Below are 25327 nucleotides of genomic sequence, written 5' to 3' on the forward strand. Positions count from 1 at the left end.
AATTAAGCTCTGCGTGCCTTGCCATCAGAACAGTCATACCACCCATGACAACAGATACTATAAAGCTAGTTTACTTTGCTTTGCTTATTTCCACTCTGTGGTGTCTTATGGATTAATACTTTGGGGGAATTCAACAGACAGTAATAAGGTTTTTCACATGCAAAAGAAAATAATTAGAATAATGGAAGGTGTCAAAAGCAGGGTTTCTTGTATACTTCCACTTGCCCAAGTGAATTTATACTCTGCTTGCTATAATTTGTGGCGGAAAAATTGGATAATCTTAAAAGAAATACAGATGCACATAATTTAAATACAAGACGTAAACATGACCTCTATGTGCCAAATGCTTAACCCTACTAAACGTCAAAAAAAGGAGAGTACTATACATGTATCAAGTTATTTAGTGATCTTCCACCAACAATTAAAACTCTACAATTATGCTATAAAGGTATTCATTCAAGCCTGCATTGAAAGTTTACCTCTTCACTCACTCTTTCTATTCTGCAGATTATTTCACCTCTGCTGAAAATCCTTAAGCTTTATGTATATCTATAATCTATACGTAAAGTCACTTTTGTATTTCTATTTAAAATTCTCAGGTTATGTACATTGATATGTGAAACACGTACTTGTTATTGTGTCGAAAGTACAGAAGTTTACGTATATTGAATGAAGTCCTGAGGTTTATGTATATTGTATGAAATGATAGGTTCTCCTTTTTTGGATTAGTCCAAAGAAGGATCTATGGAACGTAAATAAACTCCACTCTACTCTCTAACATACCCGAATACTGCACTTCCTTATCCAAGTCACAAACGCTCCAGGTGCTTCATTCTTTCTGGTTCTTCACACCTCCAACTCCAAACAAGCTGGTTCCCTATCGCCAACACAACTGATCTTCTGAAACACTGATATTCAGACAAATTGGTCTGCCATGTCTTCGCGTGACACCGTGATACCGGCCCACAAACTACACATACAGTTCACAAGAAAGTTGCCACTCAGCACATCCCCTGATCTCAAACTACTCTTTGAGACAGACAAGGCACTCCCACTAAATCTATGACCGTACGCCTCCTCGGAAAGCAAGGAAATCGCACGAGGGCCCGAGGTCTTCCTTGTAGATTTGTGAGGCATGCTACGAACACCCGATACTTTGTCACAACGAATCTAAGGTGTGCACCTGTGTTGTGGTGGCCACATAACCAACATTGCAACCTGTAACTCTAGCTACTTACTTCTATCTTGTCCGCTGCGATAAGCTCTTACACAAATTTAAATAAAAACCTACTGCATTTCCTCAAGCAAGTCACAAAAACTGAGGCTGCCACTACGTGTCTGTGGGTCATCCCAACCGCATCGCCTGATGAATTGTGTCCATCATGTCAGCTCCCGGTGCAAAGTCTTGCTACCTCTGTAGTAATGATGGACTCGAAACTGCGTAACGGCTAAAGTATCCTATATGCTTGCAGGCACGCCTACCTGAAACAAAACCAAGGTACCAAAATAAACATCCGCATTTGACACCATTCGTAACTGCTACTACGAACGCACTCTACACCTCATCAATAATCAACTGGCTAACCGACCTTCCATGCAACCAAAATATTTCCCACTTTACGTCATTCACACAGGAGAAAGATGACGCACATAAATTCAAAACACGCTCAAATAACATCAAATTAACTTGCACGCCCTGGCAATATATGAAGAGTAAATAGAGTAGAGTTTATTTACATTCCATAGATCCTTCTTAGGCCTCAACCAAAGGATGTGCAACATGTCAATTCATACAATATACATACACTTCAGAACTTTCAACACAAGTACAAGAACGTATTTCACATATCAATGTACATAAATTTCAGATTCTGCAATACAAGTATGGAAAATAATTTTACAAAGTAATATATATAAACCTCAAAATTTTAAATATAAATACAAAACTTGCTTTACATACTCGTACATTATGGATATAAGGATTAAACATTTTCAGCAGAGATGAAATCATCTACAGAATAGAAGGAGTGAGTAAAGAGGTAATCTTTCAATGCAGGCTTCAATACCTTTATATCATAACTTAGACTTTTAACTGTTGGTGGAAGATTATTAAACAACTTGATACCTGTATAGTACACTCCTTTCTGATATTTAGCAAAGTTTGCATTTGGCACATATAGGTCATGTTTACGTCTCGTATTTAAATTATGTACATCTGTATTTCTGCACTGGATACCGACCGCAGAAGTCGACAGCGGCAGAACGTCCACGCCATTTTGTCATACGCAGGGACTGCAACGTCTGAAAAACAGCGACCACATCCCGCCGCCGCCGGAGAACGAGGGATATTCAACGATCGTTACATACGCACCGTGACGACGTCTGCTGTCATCTAGCGACAACAGAGCTGAACTACATGCCCGTCCGCGCACACCCCACTGCACTGCCGATCGAAATGCTGCCTGAAATACCACTCCACAGATTGTAAACTCATAAGCAGCAATAGGCTAGCTGAACAGTACTTCCGTGACATCCGAGCTCTTAAAAATTACAGGAGCTAAAAAACAAATGCAGCCGAAAACACGCCTACCAACTTCACCTACAAGAAACCAACTACCAAACATATCCATAACCCAAAACCTTCCAATAATTTATGAAACCAACCACACGGAACAACACCTAGGATCGTAAACTACAGCTCAATCAACTTTTCACGAAGCACTATGAAACAAATAACACACATTTCGCCACTAGATCGCCTACATTATGGCGCACATTGCCTCTCGGTCACCCGATTTGTTACTGAAAACACCAACGTTTAACACCCTGCTTAGATCAAAATCAGACACAAATCTTTAATACCTACACGACTATCTATAACACAACAGACCGAGTGAAAGCGTCCACTGGTAACCGTACTTTCGGATACGACACTTCTCCTCGTCATACGTCATGTTGGCATGCAGGCACTCAACACGTCACGCGGATTCAGCAGCGACATCTTCCCTGTTTATACAATTCTTGGAACTAAATTTGCAGAAACTGCGACAATTAATCAGGCCAACCAACATCACCTATAGAAAACCAACTACCAAACATCCCCATAACCTAAAAATCTTCGATCATTTATGAAAACACCACCAGAAAGCAGGTAGGATTTCGTAAAATACAGCCCAATGAACTTAGCGCGATGCACTCTTAAACGATTATTCCATACGTCCCCACCGGATTGTACTGCACGACTCTCTAACACACCGACTAACTAAGCCCACTGGTAACCGTACTTACGAACGCGAACTTCCCTTCGTCAGACTTCATTTTGGCAGTCAACGACACAAAAGTACACAACCAACAAAATTAATCCCGGCAATATTCGCCGAAAACCACTTGTAGCAAGACACACACAATCCATAACTCTCATTGCACTTACCTGTCTTATATAGAGCAATCACTTCACTGGCAAGTCAACAAGTTTCAATCATGGGACAACTCCTAATGTGCATCCCCCGATAAGTACTGTTTGGAAACTCCCTCTCGGTGATGATCACTAAATATTCCCATTACCTCCTGCTTTGAAATCTTTTTTTTTTACCGATTTCCATAGAGAAAAAGCAAACTAAGTAATGCGCCGTCAGCACATTTTTAAAGTCTTCTTGGGTCAGAGAACGGACATCCATGATTATCAAAACTGTCCGGTATAGCTATGCCAGAGTTCTTCATCACTGAACAGGTTCTCGGTGGGCGCTAGCAACTGCATGCCTACAAGTTACCATCAACATCTGAGTAAGCACCTCAAGTCAACCCACCACGCTTGCTAAACGAGTGAAACTGCAGAGCACACACTATCCGCTGTGGAACAGATGCAGAATGACCGAGGTTTGGAAGTTCTTGCTGTGGCATTAGCTTCAACCGAGAATGTGAAATGGAATGAAGCTGATTAAAGGGAAAACCACATTCTTTCCAGGAAGAGGAATCACATCTCTGGTGACAAGCTGCGGCCAAAGCCAAGAGTACCTGCAACTTAAAGCCTTACACACACATGACAAACTCTCTCATTCCAACATGTGTTAGCCACCACACTATGAAGCAGTGCCTTATTAACGCAATGTGAATGCGGCCGACATTTTTATTATTTTTCTCACCCTCTATAGAACACCCTACACACATAACTAGACATCCACACCTTACACGGACACACACACGCATTTCACATGATTGACATACTAAGTTGGTATCACACCTGAAACACAATTATCACAACAGAGCAAGCCCCTGCGAATGGGTTAAATAACAGCCTACTGCACCACGTCTCCAGAGGCACACAAAATTTACATGCTGCATTCAGTCCTCTTCTCCATGTACGCACTGAGCAACAGGACGGCCAACCATCGGGGACACAAGTGGTCTTCTTTCGGATGTCAGTCTGTCTAGTGTTGGTGTACTCCTGCTGCAATATACCAGGAAAGGTGTAAGATACACATGAAATCTTGAATCTCAGAGGCCACTTTCATAGACATTGGAGGCAAAGTCGTCTGAAATGGAACAAACTCATGCCAACTTATTTTTCTAATGGGTGACTGCTGCTTATTCAAATATTTAATCTGAAATTGAGGGGGGGGGGGGGGGCAATCCTGTTCATAGACATACCAGGGATTAACCGCATAGGACCAAACATCCAACTTGCAATCAGCCTCTGTCAGAGCATTACCGTTGCTTGACAGAAAAAGTATTTCTCTTCCAACTTGGTACATATTCTGAATATTTATCCACTTAATATTCTTTGTGATATGAAGTCAGAAGACAGTTTCCTTAATGCGCTGGTTTCGCACATTAATTACGAGGAATCTTTCTCCAAAGGCTACAAATGTTACTCCTTATTCTTTGTTTACTACGCCAACAAGGTTGGTAACTTGTAAAGTGATTTATTGACAATGGAGTTTCATATCTGTACTCACTTTTATTGCGGGATTTGAGCACTTTGTTCTGGTTAAAAACCTATATCCCACTACCCTGTATTATTTAGATTACATACTTCTTCTACTGGTGCCTCTTATGAACAGACAGACAGACACACTCACTCACATCCAGTTATGTAGCTCTAAATATAAGCTGCATTTTGTGAGCCAATTAATATAGCTGTCTCTTTGAGAAATGTTGGTCCAACGCCCTAACTTGTGTCAGGCACACAACACAGAGGTTTTACACACCTGTATGAGGCCACCTAACCGCGGCCAATATCGTTCTGGTACTTCACCCCAGCCTTGTCAAACAGAATACACAAAAGGGATCTGAAGGAGGTAGCGGTCATGATGACTGCACGGCCGGTGTCCTAGAACATTAATGAAAATACCTACTTTAAGTACCTGAACACAGAGCAAGCGAGGGGACATCACGACGCACGGAACAACATCCATCAACACTGCACAATACACATGCCCGAAAACCTGAGTACAGAAGGGATGTGGACTGCATGCAGGAATATGCCGGGGCACCAACAATGTCTGCGTGCACAACTCTGTAAGCTCTCGAGGTGAGCATGCCACCCCAGAGAATGTTGTGAATGTACATGTAACTATGTACAGTGGAAAAGGAGAGGTTACGGTGCAATGGAATTTCAAAATAATATACTGTAAAGTACTAGGGAGCGGTAACAAATCACGGGAGTGGCAGCACTTAGACGACTTCCACCTTTCATGAACAGAGATTTTCAACTGCGACCTATCACACAGCACTGCTTCCAGAGCATTTCTACAAATTCTTATTAGAATCTCAACGTGTATGCCGCTGGCTGAGAAATTAATCGTGGAAGTTTAAACAAACAATTTCCTTGGCTGACGAGTTCACAATACCTCAGATTGGAAGAAACACATTGAGTATATTATTCCCAAATTAAGCTCTGCGTGCCTTGCCATCAGAACAGTCATACCACCCATGACAACAGATACTATAAAGCTAGTTTACTTTGCTTTGCTTATTTCCACTCTGTGGTGTCTTATGGATTAATACTTTGGGGGAATTCAACAGACAGTAATAAGGTTTTTCACATGCAAAAGAAAATAATTAGAATAATGGAAGGTGTCAAAAGCAGGGTTTCTTGTATACTTCCACTTGCCCAAGTGAATTTATACTCTGCTTGCTATAATTTGTGGCGGAAAAATTGGATAATCTTAAAAGAAATACAGATGCACATAATTTAAATACAAGACGTAAACATGACCTCTATGTGCCAAATGCTTAACCCTACTAAACGTCAAAAAAAGGAGAGTACTATACATGTATCAAGTTATTTAGTGATCTTCCACCAACAATTAAAACTCTACAATTATGCTATAAAGGTATTCATTCAAGCCTGCATTGAAAGTTTACCTCTTCACTCACTCTTTCTATTCTGCAGATTATTTCACCTCTGCTGAAAATCCTTAAGCTTTATGTATATCTATAATCTATACGTAAAGTCACTTTTGTATTTCTATTTAAAATTCTCAGGTTATGTACATTGATATGTGAAACACGTACTTGTTATTGTGTCGAAAGTACAGAAGTTTACGTATATTGAATGAAGTCCTGAGGTTTATGTATATTGTATGAAATGATAGGTTCTCCTTTTTTGGATTAGTCCAAAGAAGGATCTATGGAACGTAAATAAACTCCACTCTACTCTCTAACATACCCGAATACTGCACTTCCTTATCCAAGACACAAACGCTCCAGGTGCTTCATTCTTTCTGGTTCTTCACACCTCCAACTCCAAACAAGCTGGTTCCCTATCGCCAACACAACTGATCTTCTGAAACACTGATATTCAGACAAATTGGTCTGCCATGTCTTCGCGTGACACCGTGATACCGGCCCACAAACTACACATACAGTTCACAAGAAAGTTGCCACTCAGCACATCCCCTGATCTCAAACTACTCTTTGAGACAGACAAGGCACTCCCACTAAATCTATGACCGTACGCCTCCTCGGAAAGCAAGGAAATCGCACGAGGGCCCGAGGTCTTCCTTGTAGATTTGTGAGGCATGCTACGAACACCCGATACTTTGTCACAACGAATCTAAGGTGTGCACCTGTGTTGTGGTGGCCACATAACCAACATTGCAACCTGTAACTCTAGCTACTTACTTCTATCTTGTCCGCTGCGATAAGCTCTTACACAAATTTAAATAAAAACCTACTGCATTTCCTCAAGCAAGTCACAAAAACTGAGGCTGCCACTACGTGTCTGTGGGTCATCCCAACCGCATCGCCTGATGAATTGTGTCCATCATGTCAGCTCCCGGTGCAAAGTCTTGCTACCTCTGTAGTAATGATGGACTCGAAACTGCGTAACGGCTAAAGTATCCTATATGCTTGCAGGCACGCCTACCTGAAACAAAACCAAGGTACCAAAATAAACATCCGCATTTGACACCATTCGTAACTGCTACTACGAACGCACTCTACACCTCATCAATAATCAACTGGCTAACCGACCTTCCATGCAACCAAAATATTTCCCACTTTACGTCATTCACACAGGAGAAAGATGACGCACATAAATTCAAAACACGCTCAAATAACATCAAATTAACTTGCACGCCCTGGCAATATATGAAGAGTAAATAGAGTAGAGTTTATTTACATTCCATAGATCCTTCTTAGGCCTCAACCAAAGGATGTGCAACATGTCAATTCATACAATATACATACACTTCAGAACTTTCAACACAAGTACAAGAACGTATTTCACATATCAATGTACATAAATTTCAGATTCTGCAATACAAGTATGGAAAATAATTTTACAAAGTAATATATATAAACCTCAAAATTTTAAATATAAATACAAAACTTGCTTTACATACTCGTACATTATGGATATAAGGATTAAACATTTTCAGCAGAGATGAAATCATCTACAGAATAGAAGGAGTGAGTAAAGAGGTAATCTTTCAATGCAGGCTTCAATACCTTTATATCATAACTTAGACTTTTAACTGTTGGTGGAAGATTATTAAACAACTTGATACCTGTATAGTACACTCCTTTCTGATATTTAGCAAAGTTTGCATTTGGCACATATAGGTCATGTTTACGTCTCGTATTTAAATTATGTACATCTGTATTTCTGCACTGGATACCGACCGCAGAAGTCGACAGCGGCAGAACGTCCACGCCATTTTGTCATACGCAGGGACTGCAACGTCTGAAAAACAGCGACCACATCCCGCCGCCGCCGGAGAACGAGGGATATTCAACGATCGTTACATACGCACCGTGACGACGTCTGCTGTCATCTAGCGACAACAGAGCTGAACTACATGCCCGTCCGCGCACACCCCACTGCACTGCCGATCGAAATGCTGCCTGAAATACCACTCCACAGATTGTAAACTCATAAGCAGCAATAGGCTAGCTGAACAGTACTTCCGTGACATCCGAGCTCTTAAAAATTACAGGAGCTAAAAAACAAATGCAGCCGAAAACACGCCTACCAACTTCACCTACAAGAAACCAACTACCAAACATATCCATAACCCAAAACCTTCCAATAATTTATGAAACCAACCACACGGAACAACACCTAGGATCGTAAACTACAGCTCAATCAACTTTTCACGAAGCACTATGAAACAAATAACACACATTTCGCCACTAGATCGCCTACATTATGGCGCACATTGCCTCTCGGTCACCCGATTTGTTACTGAAAACACCAACGTTTAACACCCTGCTTAGATCAAAATCAGACACAAATCTTTAATACCTACACGACTATCTATAACACAACAGACCGAGTGAAAGCGTCCACTGGTAACCGTACTTTCGGATACGACACTTCTCCTCGTCATACGTCATGTTGGCATGCAGGCACTCAACACGTCACGCGGATTCAGCAGCGACATCTTCCCTGTTTATACAATTCTTGGAACTAAATTTGCAGAAACTGCGACAATTAATCAGGCCAACCAACATCACCTATAGAAAACCAACTACCAAACATCCCCATAACCTAAAAATCTTCGATCATTTATGAAAACACCACCAGAAAGCAGGTAGGATTTCGTAAAATACAGCCCAATGAACTTAGCGCGATGCACTCTTAAACGATTATTCCATACGTCCCCACCGGATTGTACTGCACGACTCTCTAACACACCGACTAACTAAGCCCACTGGTAACCGTACTTACGAACGCGAACTTCCCTTCGTCAGACTTCATTTTGGCAGTCAACGACACAAAAGTACACAACCAACAAAATTAATCCCGGCAATATTCGCCGAAAACCACTTGTAGCAAGACACACACAATCCATAACTCTCATTGCACTTACCTGTCTTATATAGAGCAATCACTTCACTGGCAAGTCAACAAGTTTCAATCATGGGACAACTCCTAATGTGCATCCCCCGATAAGTACTGTTTGGAAACTCCCTCTCGGTGATGATCACTAAATATTCCCATTACCTCCTGCTTTGAAATCTTTTTTTTTTTACCGATTTCCATAGAGAAAAAGCAAACTAAGTAATGCGCCGTCAGCACATTTTTAAAGTCTTCTTGGGTCAGAGAACGGACATCCATGATTATCAAAACTGTCCGGTATAGCTATGCCAGAGTTCTTCATCACTGAACAGGTTCTCGGTGGGAGCTAGCAACTGCATGCCTACAAGTTACCATCAACATCTGAGTAAGCACCTCAAGTCAACCCACCACGCTTGCTAAACGAGTGAAACTGCAGAGCACACACTATCCGCTGTGGAACAGATGCAGAATGACTGAGGTTTGGAAGTTCGTGCTGTGGCATTAGCTTCAACCGAGAATGTGAAATGGAATGAAGCTGATTAAAGGGAAAACCACATTCTTTCCAGGAAGAGGAATCACATCTCTGGTGACAAGCTGCGGCCAAAGCCAAGAGTACCTGCAACTTAAAGCCTTACACACACATGACAAACTCTCTCATTCCAACATGTGTTAGCCACCACACTATGAAGCAGTGCCTTATTAACGCAATGTGAATGCGGCCGACATTTTTATTATTTTTCTCACCCTCTATAGAACACCCTACACACATAACTAGACATCCACACCTTACACGGACACACACACGCATTTCACATGATTGACATACTAAGTTGGTATCACACCTGAAACACAATTATCACAACAGAGCAAGCCCCTGCGAATGGGTTAAATAACAGCCTACTGCACCACGTCTCCAGAGGCACACAAAATTTACATGCTGCATTCAGTCCTCTTCTCCATGTACGCACTGAGCAACAGGACGGCCAACCATCGGGGACACAAGTGGTCTTCTTTCGGATGTCAGTCTGTCTAGTGTTGGTGTACTCCTGCTGCAATATACCAGGAAAGGTGTAAGATACACATGAAATCTAGAATCTCAGAGGCCACTTTCATAGACATTGGAGGCAAAGTCGTCTGAAATGGAACAAACTCATGCCAACTTATTTTTCTAATGGGTGACTGCTGCTTATTCAAATATTTAATCTGAAATTGGGGGGGGGGGGCGATCCTGTTCATAGACATACCAGGGATTAACCGCATAGGACCAAACATCCAACTTGCAATCAGCCTCTGTCAGAGCATTACCGTTGCTTGACAGAAAAAGTATTTCTCTTCCAACTTGGTACATAACTAACTAACTAGATGGCTTACCGAACCCGAAGGTTCATCACCGAGTTAACCAAAGCCCTCCACCGGACCGTCCTGGGCCAACAAAATCCAGTTTCCTTCAACTCCTATCTCCCATAGATCCCACCTGAGATTATCCTCCCATCTACGTCTAGGTCTCCCCAGCGGTCTCTTCCCTTCAAGTTTCCCAACCAGTACCCGGTGCACACCTCTTGTCCCATCCATGCGCGCTACATGTCCCGCCCATCTCACTCTTCTCGACTTAATCACCCTCACAATACTGGGGGAGCAGTACAGATTTTTAAGCTCGTCATTGTGCAGTTTTCTCCACGCCCCATCGTCTTCCCTCTTAGGCCCAAATATCCTCCTCAACACCCGATTCTCAAACACCTGCAATCTGTGTTCCTCCCTCTGAGTGAGAGACCATGTTTCGCACCCATACAAAACAAAAGGCAAGATTATTGTTTTGTATACTTTAATTTTCAGGTTCTTAGAAATCAGACGGGAAGACAAAATATTTTGGACTGAGAAGTAGCAAGCATTTCCGGAATTTAGTCTCCTCCTAACTTCCTCACAAGTATCGTTTTGATTTGTTATTGTTGTTCCCAAATATTTGAACTTTGTAACCCTTTCAAAGGATTTATTAGCCACCCTAAGACAATTTTGCCCGCCTGTCTTCTGATTACGAGATACTAACATGTACTTAGTTTTTTCTGAATTTACTTCCAGCCACACTTGTCTACCAGCCTCTAGTAAAACTTCTGCGTTCCTCTTTATTGTACTTATATCGTCCCCCAATAAATTAACATCATCAGCATATGCCAATAGCTGATGTGTCCCATTCAATTGCAAACCCTCCTGCCTACCTTGGACCTTCCTGATGGCGTATTCTAGTGCAAAGTTAAAGAGCAAGGGAGACAGAGCATCTCCTTGTTTTAGACCGTTCTTGATGAGGAATGTCTCAGATACATATTTACCTACTCAAATTTTGCTACAGGTTTCATTTAAGCACATTTTTATTAGACCCACTAGCTTCTTTGGTATACCAAATTCAATAAGAATATTATATAGCACTTCTCTCTTCACAGAGTCATAGGCTTTTTTGAAATCTATAAATAACTTATGTACGGTCCCACCGAACTCCCATTTTTTCTCTAGTATCTGACGAATGCAAAAGATCTGATCAATCGTTGATCTGTTTCGTCTGAACCCACACTGATGATCCCCAATAATTTCATTCGCATATGGGGTTAATCTTGCCAAAAGAATGTTGGATAGAATTTTGTATGAGGTTGATAGCAGTGATATTCCTCGGTAATTACCACACTCAGTCTTGTCCCCCTTCTTATGAATAGGAATAATTATGGATTCCTTCCATTGTTGTGGCATCTCTTCTTTATCCCAAATTAACTGAATAAGCTTATGGATCCTCATATGCAACCCTTTGCCACCTGCTTTAATTAATTCGGCCGGAATCTGATCAATTCCTGGAGATTTATAACATTTCAACTTCCCAATGGCTAGTTCCACTTCATCTAAGCTAGGTTCTGGCACCAACAGTTCAGCTGTATGCATTTTAATCTGTCTAATATCACCAGTATCATGAACATTTAAGAGCTCGCTAAAGAAATTTTTCCACCTATTCACAATTTTTATTGGATCTGCAAGCAAATTGCCACTATCATCCTTTACTAAATTGGTCTGGGGTTGATATCCTTTCTTAAAGTTATTAATGCCACTGTACAGGTCTCTGATGTTTTTTTCCTTATTATTTGTCTCAAGTTCAGCAATTTTGCCCTTCAGGTATTCCCTTTTCTTAGTCCTAAAGGTTCTACTAGCCTCACGTCTCACGTTACATAGATTATCCGCATTTGTTTTGTTTGGGTTCTGCAACCATTGAAATTTTGTTTGCTTCCTTCGATCTATTAATTTTGAACATTCTTCATCAAAACACGGTTTATTTTGCTTTCTCCTGTAGTATCCTAGTTTCTCTTTTGCTGAAATTTTGATGCAGTTTCTGACATTTTCCCACTCCCTGTTAATGTCCACACTTTCATTATCCTCATTTGTCTCTTAAATTTGAAACCTATTCGAAATTTCAACTTGATATTGTTCCTTTGCCTCTCCCTCACTTAATTGTTTCAAATCAAATCTTTCTGTGTCAAAATTTTGTTTAGTTCGTCTGCTTACTGAGAGCCGCTCCCTCACTTTTGCTACCACCAGATAATGATCAGTGTCGCAATCTGCTCCTCTGAATGATCTCACATCAATTACATTTGTCTGCCTTCTCTTATCTACTAAAACATGATCTATTTGATTGTGTGTTCTGCCATCTGGGGAAGTCCAAGTGTATTTATGAACATCACGGTGTGGAAATTTTGTACTTTTTACAATTAAATCCAACTTGGTACATATTCTGAATATTTATCCACTTAATATTCTTTGTGATATGAAGTCAGAAGACAGTTTCCTTAATGCGCTGGTTTCGCACATTAATTACGAGGAATCTTTCTCCAAAGGCTACAAATGTTACTCCTTATTCTTTGTTTACTACGCCAACAAGGTTGGTAACTTGTAAAGTGATTTATTGACAATGGAGTTTCATATCTGTACTCACTTTTATTGCGGGATTTGAGCACTTTGTTCTGGTTAAAAACCTATATCCCACTACCCTGTATTATTTAGATTACATACTTCTTGTACTGGTGCCTCTTATGAACAGACAGACAGACACACTCACTCACATCCAGTTATGTAGCTCTAAATATAAGCTGCATTTTGTGAGCCAATTAATATAGCTGTCTCTTTGAGAAATGTTGGTCCAATGCCCTAACTTGTGTCAGGCACACAACACAGAGGTTTTACACACCTGTATGAGGCCACCTAACCGCAGCCAATATCGTTCTGGTACTTCACCCCAGCCTTGTCAAACAGAATACACAAAAGGGATCTGAAGGAGGTAGCGGTCATGATGACTGCACGGCCGGTGTCCTAGAACATTAATGAAAATACCTACTTTAAGTACCTGAACACAGAGCAAGCGAGGGGACATCACGACGCACGGAACAACATCCATCAACACTGCACAATACACATGCCCGAAAACCTGAGTACAGAAGGGATGTGGACTGCATGCAGGAATATGCCGGGGCACCAACAATGTCTGCGTGCACAACTCTGTAAGCTCCCGAGGTGAGCATGCCACCCCAGAGAATGTTGTGAATGTACATGTAACTATGTACAGTGGAAAAGGAGAGGTTACGGTGCAATGGAATTTCAAAATAATATACTGTAAAGTACTAGGGAGCGGTAACAAATCACGGGAGTGGCAGCACTTAGACGACTTCCACCTTTCATGAACAGAGATTTTCAACTGCGACCTATCACACAGCACTGCTTCCAGAGTATTTCTACAAATTCTTATTAGAATCTCAACGTGTATGCCGCTGGCTGAGAAATTAATCGTGGAAGTTTAAACAAACAATTTCCTTGGCTGACGAGTTCACAATACCTCAGATTGGAAGAAACACATTGAGTATATTATTCCCAAATTAAGCTCTGCGTGCCTTGCCATCAGAACAGTCATACCACCCATGACAACAGATACTATAAAGCTAGTTTACTTTGCTTTGCTTATTTCCACTCTGTGGTGTCTTATGGATTAATACTTTGGGGGAATTCAACAGACAGTAATAAGGTTTTTCACATGCAAAAGAAAATAATTAGAATAATGGAAGGTGTCAAAAGCAGGGTTTCTTGTATACTTCCACTTGCCCAAGTGAATTTATACTCTGCTTGCTATAATTTGTGGCGGAAAAATTGGATAATCTTAAAAGAAATACAGATGCACATAATTTAAATACAAGACGTAAACATGACCTCTATGTGCCAAATGCTTAACCCTACTAAACGTCAAAAAAAGGAGAGTACTATACATGTATCAAGTTATTTAGTGATCTTCCACCAACAATTAAAACTCTACAATTATGCTATAAAGGTATTCATTCAAGCCTGCATTGAAAGGTTACCTCTTCACTCACTCTTTCTATTCTGCAGATTATTTCACCTCTGCTGAAAATCCTTAAGCTTTATGTATATCTATAATCTATATGTAAAGTCACTTTTGTATTTCTATTTAAAATTCTCAGGTTATGTACATTGATATGTGAAACACGTACTTGTTATTGTGTCGAAAGTACAGAAGTTTATGTATATTGTATGAAATGATAGGTTCTCCTTTTTTGGATTAGTCCAAAGAAGGATCTATGAAACGTAAATAAACTCCACTCTACTCTCTAACATACCCGAATACTGCACTTCCTTATCAAAGTCACAAACGCTCCAGGTGCTTCATTCTTTTTGGTTCTTCACACCTCCAACTCCAAACAAGCTGGTTCCCCATCACCAACACAACTGATCTTCTGAAACACTGATATTCAGACAAATTGGTCTGCCATGTCTTCGCGTGACACCGTGATACCGGCCCACAAACTACACATACAGTTCATAAGAAAGTTGCCACTCAGCACATCCCCTGATCTCAAACTACTCTTTGAGACAGACAAGGCACTCCCACTAAATCTATGACCGTACGCCTCCTCGGAAAGCAAGGAAATCGCACGAGGGCCCGAGGTCTTCCTTGTAGATTTGTGAGGCATGCTACGAACACCCGATACTTTGTCACAACGAATCTAAGGTGTGCACCTGTGTTGTGGTGGCCACATAACCAACATTGCAACCTGTAACTCTAGCTACTTACTTCTATCTTGTCCGCTGCGATAAGCTCTTACACAAATTTAAATAAAAACCTACTGCATTTCCTCAAGCAAGTCACAAAAACTGAGGCTGCCACTACGTGTCTGTGGGTCATCCCAACCGCATCGCCTGATGAATTGTGTCCATCATGTCAGCTCCCGGTGCAAAGTCTTGCTACCTCTGTAGTAATGATGGACTCGAAACTGTGTAACGGCTAAAGTATCCTATATGCTTGCAGGCACGCCTACCTGAAACAAAACCAAGGTACCAAAATAAACATCCGCATTTGACACCATTCGTAACTGCTACTACGAACGCACTCTACACCTCATCAATAATCAACTGGCTAACCGACCTTCCATGCAACCAAAATATTTCCCACTTTACGTCATTCACACAGGAGAAAGATGACGCACATAAATTCAAAACACGCTCAAATAACATCAAATTAACTTGCACGCCCTGGCAATATATGAAGAGTAAATAGAGTAGAGTTTATTTACATTCCATAGATCCTTCTTAGGCCTCAACCAAAGGATGTGCAACATGTCAATTCATACAATATACATACACTTCAGAACTTTCAACACAAGTACAAGAACGTATTTCACATATCAATGTACATAAATTTCAGATTCTGCAATACAAGTATGGAAAATAATTTTACAAAGTAATATATATAAACCTCAAAATTTTAAATATAAATACAAAACTTGCTTTACATACTCGTACATTATGGATATAAGGATTAAACATTTTCAGCAGAGATGAAATCATCTACAGAATAGAAGGAGTGAGTAAAGAGGTAATCTTTCAATGCAGGCTTCAATACCTTTATATCATAATTTAGACTTTTAACTGTTGGTGGAAGATTATTAAACAACTTGATACCTATATAGTACACTCCTTTCTGATATTTAGCAAAGTTTGCATTTGGCACATATAGGTCATGTTTACGTCTCGTATTTAAATTATGTACATCTGTATTTCTGCACTGGATACAGACCGCAGAAGTCGACAGCGGCAGAACGTCCACGCCATTTTGTCATACGCAGGGACGGCAACGTCTGAAAAACAGCGACCACATCCCGACGCCGCCGGAGAACGAGGGATATTCAACGATCGTTACATACGCACCGTGACTACGTCTGCTGTCATCTACCGACAACAGAGCTGAACTACATGCCCGTCCGCGCACACTCCACTGCACCGCCGAACGAAATGCTGCCTGAAATACCACTCCACAGATTGTAATCTCATAAGCAGCAACAGGATTGCTGAACAGTACTTCCGTGACATCCAAAGCTCTTAAAAATTTCAGGAGCTAAAAAAACAAAAGCAGCCGAAAACACGCCTACCAACTTCACCTATAAGAAACCAACTACCAAACATATCCATAACCTAAAAACTTTCCAATAATTTATGAAACCAGCCACACGGAACAACACCTAGGATCGTAAACTACAGCTCAGTCAACTTAGCACGAAGCACTATGAAACAAATAACACACATTTCGCCACTAGATCGCCTACATTCTGGCGCACATTGCCTCTCGGTCACCCGATTTGTTACTGAAAACACCAACCTTTAACACCCTGCTTAGATCAAAATCAGACACAAATCTTTAATACCTACACGACTATCTATAACACAACACACCGAGTGAAAGCGTCCACTGGTAACCGTACTTTCGGACACGAACTTCTCCTCGTCATACGTCATGTTGGCATGCAGGCACTCAACACGTCACGCGGATTCAGCAGCGACATCTTCCCTGTTTATATAATTCTTGGAACTAAATTTGCAGAAACTGCGTCAATTAATCAGGCCAACCAACATCACCTATAGAAAACCAACTACCAAACATCTCCATAACCTAAAAATCTTCGATCATTTATGAAAACACTACCAGAAAGCAGGTAGGATTTCGTAAAATACAGCCCAATGAACTTAGCGCGATGCACTCTTAAACGATTATTCCATATGTCCCCACCGGATTGTACTGCACGACTCTCTAGCACACCGACTAACTAAGCCCACTGGTAACCGTACTTACGAACGCGAACTTCCCTTCGTCAGACTTCATTTTGGCAGTCAACGACACAAAAGTACACAACCAACAAAATTAATCCCGGCAATATTCGCCGAAAACCACTTGTAGCAAAACACACACAATCCATAACTCTCATTGCACTTACCTGTCTTATATAGAGCAATCACTTCACTGGCAAGTCAACAAGTTTCAACCATGGGACAACTGCTAATGTGCATCCCCCGATAAGTACTGTTTGGAAACTCCCTCTCGGTGATGATCACTAAATATTCCCATTACCTCCTGCTTTGAAATCTTTTTTTTTTACCGATTTCCATAGAGAAAAAGCAAACTAAGTAATGCGCCGTCAGCACATTTTTAAAGTCTTCTTGGGTCAGAGAACGGACATCCATGATTATCAAAACTGTCCGGTATAGCTATGCCAGAGTTCTTCATCACTGAACAGGTTCTCGGTGGGAGCAAGCAACTGCATGCCTACAAGTTACCATCAACATCTGAGTAAGCACCTCAAGTCAACCCACCACGCTTGCTAAACGAGTGAAACTGCAGAGCACACACTATCCGCTGTGGAACAGATGCAGAATGACTGAGGTTTGGAAGTTCGTGCTGTGGCATTAGCTTCAACCGAGAATGTGAAATGGAATGAAGCTGATTAAAGGGAAAACCACATTCTTTCCAGGAAGAGGAATCACATCTCTGGTGACAAGCTGCGGCCAAAGCCAAGAGTACCTGCAACTTAAAGCCTTACACACACATGACAAACTCTCTCATTCCAACATGTGTTAGCCACCACACTATGAAGCAGTGCCTTATTAACGCAATGTGAATGCGGCCGACATTTTTATTATTTTTCTCACCCTCTATAGAACACCCTACACACATAACTAGACATCCACACCTTACACGGACACACACACGCATTTCACATGATTAACATACTAAGTTGGTATCACACCTGAAACACAATTATCACAACAGAGCAAGCCCCTGCGAATGGGTTAAATAACAGCCTACTGCACCACGTCTCCAGAGGCACACAAAATTTACATGCTGCATTCAGTCCTCTTCTCCATGTACGCACTGAGCAACAGGACGGCCAACCATCGGGGACACAAGTGGTCTTCTTTCGGATGTCAGTCTGTCTAGTGTTGGTGTACTCCTGCTGCAATATACCAGGAAAGGTGTAAGATACACATGAAATCTTGAATCTCAGAGGCCACTTTCATAGACATTGGAGGCAAAGTCGTCTGAAATGGAACAAACTCATGCCAACTTATTTTTCTAATGGGTGACTGCTGCTTATTCAAATATTTAATCTGAAATTGGGGGGGGGGGGGCGATCCTGTTCATAGACATACCAGGGATTAACCGCATAGGACCAAACATCCAACTTGCAATCAGCCTCTGTCAGAGCATTACCGTTGCTTGACAGAAAAAGTATTTCTCTTCCAACTTGGTACATAACTAACTAACTAGATGGCTTACCGAACCCGAAGGTTCATCACCGAGTTAACCAAAGCCCTCCACCGGACCGTCCTGGGCCAACAAAATCCAGTTTCCTTCAACTCCTATCTCCCATAGATCCCACCTGAGATTATCCTCCCATCTACGTCTAGGTCTCCCCAGCGGTCTCTTCCCTTCAAGTTTCCCAACCAGTACCCGGTGCACACCTCTTGTCCCATCCATGCGCGCTACATGTCCCGCCCATCTCACTCTTCTCGACTTAATCACCCTCACAATACTGGGGGAGCAGTACAGATTTTTAAGCTCGTCATTGTGCAGTTTTCTCCACGCCCCATCGTCTTCCCTCTTAGGCCCAAATATCCTCCTCAACACCCGATTCTCAAACACCTGCAATCTGTGTTCCTCCCTCTGAGTGAGAGACCATGTTTCGCACCCATACAAAACAAAAGGCAAGATTATTGTTTTGTATACTTTAATTTTCAGGTTCTTAGAAATCAGACGGGAAGACAAAATATTTTGGACTGAGAAGTAGCAAGCATTTCCGGAATTTAGTCTCCTCCTAACTTCCTCACAAGTATCGTTTTGATTTGTTATTGTTGTTCCCAAATATTTGAACTTTGTAACCCTTTCAAAGGATTTATTAGCCACCCTAAGACAATTTTGCCCGCCTGTCTTCTGATTACGAGATACTAACATGTACTTAGTTTTTTCTGAATTTACTTCCAGCCACACTTGTCTACCAGCCTCTAGTAAAACTTCTGCGTTCCTCTTTATTGTACTTATATCGTCCCCCAATAAATTAACATCATCAGCATATGCCAATAGCTGATGTGTCCCATTCAATTGCAAACCCTCCTGCCTACCTTGGACCTTCCTGATGGCGTATTCTAGTGCAAAGTTAAAGAGCAAGGGAGACAGAGCATCTCCTTGTTTTAGACCGTTCTTGATGAGGAATGTCTCAGATACATATTTACCTACTCAAATTTTGCTACAGGTTTCATTTAAGCACATTTTTATTAGACCCACTAGCTTCTTTGGTATACCAAATTCAATAAGAATATTATATAGCACTTCTCTCTTCACAGAGTCATAGGCTTTTTTGAAATCTATAAATAACTTATGTACGGTCCCACCGAACTCCCATTTTTTCTCTAGTATCTGACGAATGCAAAAGATCTGATCAATCGTTGATCTGTTTCGTCTGAACCCACACTGATGATCCCCAATAATTTCATTCGCATATGGGGTTAATCTTGCCAAAAGAATGTTGGATAGAATTTTGTATGAGGTTGATAGCAGTGATATTCCTCGGTAATTACCACACTCAGTCTTGTCCCCCTTCTTATGAATAGGAATAATTATGGATTCCTTCCATTGTTGTGGCATCTCTTCTTTATCCCAAATTAACTGAATAAGCTTATGGATCCTCATATGCAACCCTTTGCCACCTGCTTTAATTAATTCGGCCGGAATCTGATCAATTCCTGGAGATTTATAACATTTCAACTTCCCAATGGCTAGTTCCACTTCATCTAAGCTAGGTTCTGGCACCAACAGTTCAGCTGTATGCATTTTAATCTGTCTAATATCACCAGTATCATGAACATTTAAGAGCTCGCTAAAGAAATTTTTCCACCTATTCACAATTTTTATTGGATCTGCAAGCAAATTGCCACTATCATCCTTTACTAAATTGGTCTGGGGTTGATATCCTTTCTTAAAGTTATTAATGCCACTGTACAGGTCTCTGATGTTTTTTTCCTTATTATTTGTCTCAAGTTCAGCAATTTTGCCCTTCAGGTATTCCCTTTTCTTAGTCCTAAAGGTTCTACTAGCCTCACGTCTCACGTTACATAGATTATCCGCATTTGTTTTGTTTGGGTTCTGCAACCATTGAAATTTTGTTTGCTTCCTTCGATCTATTAATTTTGAACATTCTTCATCAAAACACGGTTTATTTTGCTTTCTCCTGTAGTATCCTAGTTTCTCTTTTGCTGAAATTTTGATGCAGTTTCTGACATTTTCCCACTCCCTGTTAATGTCCACACTTTCATTATCCTCATTTGTCTCTTAAATTTGAAACCTATTCGAAATTTCAACTTGATATTGTTCCTTTGCCTCTCCCTCACTTAATTGTTTCAAATCAAATCTTTCTGTGTCAAAATTTTGTTTAGTTCGTCTGCTTACTGAGAGCCGCTCCCTCACTTTTGCTACCACCAGATAATGATCAGTGTCGCAATCTGCTCCTCTGAATGATCTCACATCAATTACATTTGTCTGCCTTCTCTTATCTACTAAAACATGATCTATTTGATTGTGTGTTCTGCCATCTGGGGAAGTCCAAGTGTATTTATGAACATCACGGTGTGGAAATTTTGTACTTTTTACAATTAAATCCAACTTGGTACATATTCTGAATATTTATCCACTTAATATTCTTTGTGATATGAAGTCAGAAGACAGTTTCCTTAATGCGCTGGTTTCGCACATTAATTACGAGGAATCTTTCTCCAAAGGCTACAAATGTTACTCCTTATTCTTTGTTTACTACGCCAACAAGGTTGGTAACTTGTAAAGTGATTTATTGACAATGGAGTTTCATATCTGTACTCACTTTTATTGCGGGATTTGAGCACTTTGTTCTGGTTAAAAACCTATATCCCACTACCCTGTATTATTTAGATTACATACTTCTTGTACTGGTGCCTCTTATGAACAGACAGACAGACACACTCACTCACATCCAGTTATGTAGCTCTAAATATAAGCTGCATTTTGTGAGCCAATTAATATAGCTGTCTCTTTGAGAAATGTTGGTCCAATGCCCTAACTTGTGTCAGGCACACAACACAGAGGTTTTACACACCTGTATGAGGCCACCTAACCGCAGCCAATATCGTTCTGGTACTTCACCCCAGCCTTGTCAAACAGAATACACAAAAGGGATCTGAAGGAGGTAGCGGTCATGATGACTGCACGGCCGGTGTCCTAGAACATTAATGAAAATACCTACTTTAAGTACCTGAACACAGAGCAAGCGAGGGGACATCACGACGCACGGAACAACATCCATCAACACTGCACAATACACATGCCCGAAAACCTGAGTACAGAAGGGATGTGGACTGCATGCAGGAATATGCCGGGGCACCAACAATGTCTGCGTGCACAACTCTGTAAGCTCCCGAGGTGAGCATGCCACCCCAGAGAATGTTGTGAATGTACATGTAACTATGTACAGTGGAAAAGGAGAGGTTACGGTGCAATGGAATTTCAAAATAATATACTGTAAAGTACTAGGGAGCGGTAACAAATCACGGGAGTGGCAGCACTTAGACGACTTCCACCTTTCATGAACAGAGATTTTCAACTGCGACCTATCACACAGCACTGCTTCCAGAGTATTTCTACAAATTCTTATTAGAATCTCAACGTGTATGCCGCTGGCTGAGAAATTAATCGTGGAAGTTTAAACAAACAATTTCCTTGGCTGACGAGTTCACAATACCTCAGATTGGAAGAAACACATTGAGTATATTATTCCCAAATTAAGCTCTGCGTGCCTTGCCATCAGAACAGTCATACCACCCATGACAACAGATACTATAAAGCTAGTTTACTTTGCTTTGCTTATTTCCACTCTGTGGTGTCTTATGGATTAATACTTTGGGGGAATTCAACAGACAGTAATAAGGTTTTTCACATGCAAAAGAAAATAATTAGAATAATGGAAGGTGTCAAAAGCAGGGTTTCTTGTATACTTCCACTTGCCCAAGTGAATTTATACTCTGCTTGCTATAATTTGTGGCGGAAAAATTGGATAATCTTAAAAGAAATACAGATGCACATAATTTAAATACAAGACGTAAACATGACCTCTATGTGCCAAATGCTTAACCCTACTAAACGTCAAAAAAAGGAGAGTACTATACATGTATCAAGTTATTTAGTGATCTTCCACCAACAATTAAAACTCTACAATTATGCTATAAAGGTATTCATTCAAGCCTGCATTGAAAGGTTACCTCTTCACTCACTCTTTCTATTCTGCAGATTATTTCACCTCTGCTGAAAATCCTTAAGCTTTATGTATATCTATAATCTATATGTAAAGTCACTTTTGTATTTCTATTTAAAATTCTCAGGTTATGTACATTGATATGTGAAACACGTACTTGTTATTGTGTCGAAAGTACAGAAGTTTATGTATATTGTATGAAATGATAGGTTCTCCTTTTTTGGATTAGTCCAAAGAAGGATCTATGAAACGTAAATAAACTCCACTCTACTCTCTAACATACCCGAATACTGCACTTCCTTATCAAAGTCACAAACGCTCCAGGTGCTTCATTCTTTTTGGTTCTTCACACCTCCAACTCCAAACAAGCTGGTTCCCCATCACCAACACAACTGATCTTCTGAAACACTGATATTCAGACAAATTGGTCTGCCATGTCTTCGCGTGACACCGTGATACCGGCCCACAAACTACACATACAGTTCATAAGAAAGTTGCCACTCAGCACATCCCCTGATCTCAAACTACTCTTTGAGACAGACAAGGCACTCCCACTAAATCTATGACCGTACGCCTCCTCGGAAAGCAAGGAAATCGCACGAGGGCCCGAGGTCTTCCTTGTAGATTTGTGAGGCATGCTACGAACACCCGATACTTTGTCACAACGAATCTAAGGTGTGCACCTGTGTTGTGGTGGCCACATAACCAACATTGCAACCTGTAACTCTAGCTACTTACTTCTATCTTGTCCGCTGCGATAAGCTCTTACACAAATTTAAATAAAAACCTACTGCATTTCCTCAAGCAAGTCACAAAAACTGAGGCTGCCACTACGTGTCTGTGGGTCATCCCAACCGCATCGCCTGATGAATTGTGTCCATCATGTCAGCTCCCGGTGCAAAGTCTTGCTACCTCTGTAGTAATGATGGACTCGAAACTGTGTAACGGCTAAAGTATCCTATATGCTTGCAGGCACGCCTACCTGAAACAAAACCAAGGTACCAAAATAAACATCCGCATTTGACACCATTCGTAACTGCTACTACGAACGCACTCTACACCTCATCAATAATCAACTGGCTAACCGACCTTCCATGCAACCAAAATATTTCCCACTTTACGTCATTCACACAGGAGAAAGATGACGCACATAAATTCAAAACACGCTCAAATAACATCAAATTAACTTGCACGCCCTGGCAATATATGAAGAGTAAATAGAGTAGAGTTTATTTACATTCCATAGATCCTTCTTAGGCCTCAACCAAAGGATGTGCAACATGTCAATTCATACAATATACATACACTTCAGAACTTTCAACACAAGTACAAGAACGTATTTCACATATCAATGTACATAAATTTCAGATTCTGCAATACAAGTATGGAAAATAATTTTACAAAGTAATATATATAAACCTCAAAATTTTAAATATAAATACAAAACTTGCTTTACATACTCGTACATTATGGATATAAGGATTAAACATTTTCAGCAGAGATGAAATCATCTACAGAATAGAAGGAGTGAGTAAAGAGGTAATCTTTCAATGCAGGCTTCAATACCTTTATATCATAATTTAGACTTTTAACTGTTGGTGGAAGATTATTAAACAACTTGATACCTATATAGTACACTCCTTTCTGATATTTAGCAAAGTTTGCATTTGGCACATATAGGTCATGTTTACGTCTCGTATTTAAATTATGTACATCTGTATTTCTGCACTGGATACAGACCGCAGAAGTCGACAGCGGCAGAACGTCCACGCCATTTTGTCATACGCAGGGACGGCAACGTCTGAAAAACAGCGACCACATCCCGACGCCGCCGGAGAACGAGGGATATTCAACGATCGTTACATACGCACCGTGACTACGTCTGCTGTCATCTACCGACAACAGAGCTGAACTACATGCCCGTCCGCGCACACTCCACTGCACCGCCGAACGAAATGCTGCCTGAAATACCACTCCACAGATTGTAATCTCATAAGCAGCAACAGGATTGCTGAACAGTACTTCCGTGACATCCAAAGCTCTTAAAAATTTCAGGAGCTAAAAAAACAAAAGCAGCCGAAAACACGCCTACCAACTTCACCTATAAGAAACCAACTACCAAACATATCCATAACCTAAAAACTTTCCAATAATTTATGAAACCAGCCACACGGAACAACACCTAGGATCGTAAACTACAGCTCAGTCAACTTAGCACGAAGCACTATGAAACAAATAACACACATTTCGCCACTAGATCGCCTACATTCTGGCGCACATTGCCTCTCGGTCACCCGATTTGTTACTGAAAACACCAACCTTTAACACCCTGCTTAGATCAAAATCAGACACAAATCTTTAATACCTACACGACTATCTATAACACAACACACCGAGTGAAAGC

General features: G+C 40.8%; 1 long non-coding RNA gene across 1 annotated transcript in view; it reads right to left on the bottom strand.

Moving 5' to 3' along the window:
* The window catches only part of LOC110840791 (uncharacterized), a 76382-nt gene that overhangs the window by 46031 nt on the left and 5024 nt on the right, over nt 1–25327 (bottom strand). Inside the window, exons 5-14 of the long non-coding RNA XR_015537320.1 lie at nt 23715–23905; nt 21772–21893; nt 17587–18603; nt 15446–15636; nt 13503–13624; nt 9318–10335; nt 6671–7369; nt 5208–5329; nt 3431–4447; nt 784–1482 (exon numbers count right to left, since the gene is read on the bottom strand). This is a non-coding gene — a long non-coding RNA (uncharacterized LOC110840791). The remainder of the gene's footprint in view (nt 1–783; nt 1483–3430; nt 4448–5207; nt 5330–6670; nt 7370–9317; nt 10336–13502; nt 13625–15445; nt 15637–17586; nt 18604–21771; nt 21894–23714; nt 23906–25327) is intronic.

This window comes from Zootermopsis nevadensis, unplaced genomic scaffold, assembly GCF_977971745.1.
Source record: "Zootermopsis nevadensis isolate Lab colony 2312 unplaced genomic scaffold, Znev_1.0 Znev_ptg000027l, whole genome shotgun sequence".
Classification (NCBI taxonomy): domain Eukaryota; kingdom Metazoa; phylum Arthropoda; class Insecta; order Blattodea; family Termopsidae; genus Zootermopsis; species Zootermopsis nevadensis.